Source organism: Cynoglossus semilaevis, chromosome Z (assembly GCF_000523025.1).
Source record: "Cynoglossus semilaevis isolate Cse_v1.0 chromosome Z, Cse_v1.0, whole genome shotgun sequence".
NCBI lineage: Eukaryota > Metazoa > Chordata > Actinopteri > Pleuronectiformes > Cynoglossidae > Cynoglossus > Cynoglossus semilaevis.
In genome coordinates, this window is record NC_024328.1 from 384,853 (window position 1) to 385,763 (window position 911).

Genomic DNA, 911 nt, shown 5'->3' on the forward strand with positions numbered 1-911 from the left:
TCAACCTGTCTGACTCTCGTTTCACCTCTACCACATTTCTTACATATTCTTCCTTTAGGATCACCCCTACTCCATTTCTCTTCCCATCTGAACCATGATAGAACAGTTTGTAGCCTCCTCCAATGTTTCTAGCCTTACTGCTCTTCCACCTGGTCTCCTGCACACACAAAATATCTACTCTTCTTCTCTCCATCACATCAGCTATTTCTCTACTTTTCCCTGTCATTGTACCTACATTCAAAGTTCCAAACTTCAGACTAACACTTCTATTCTTCATCTTTTCTCTTTTTCTCCTAACCAAACGCCCTCCTCTTCTTCTCTGTCTCTCCTTCCTCTTCAACTCTACCAACTCAGTTTTGATTAACTTGTGGACAGAGCCGCTGTTAGGAGCTTTGTGTTTACAGGAGAAACTAATTGTTAATGCTTAGCATTATATCTGAACATTTGTGAGTATTCAGGGGAGGTGTAGGAAGTATTATCAAAAACTTTTTTTTTTAAAATTGCAGCCAACTGAAAAACATGTAGACAACCAGACATATATACAGTGGGTACGGAAACTATTCAGACCCCTTTAAATTTGTCACTCTTTGTTTCATTGCAGCCATTTGCTAAAATTAAGTTCATTTTATTTCTCATTAATGTACACTCAGCACCCCATCTTGACAGAAAAAAACAGAAATGTAGATTTTTTTTGCAAATGTATTAAAAAAGAAAAACTGAAATATCACATGGTCATAAGTATTCAGACCCTTTGCTCAGTATTTAGAAGAAGCACCCTTTTGAGCTAGTACAGCCACGTGTCTTCTTGGGAATGATGCAACAAGTTTTTCACACCTGGATTTGGGGATCCTCTGCCATTCTTCCTTGCAGATCCTCTCCAGTTCCGTCAGGTTGGATGGTGAATGTTGGTG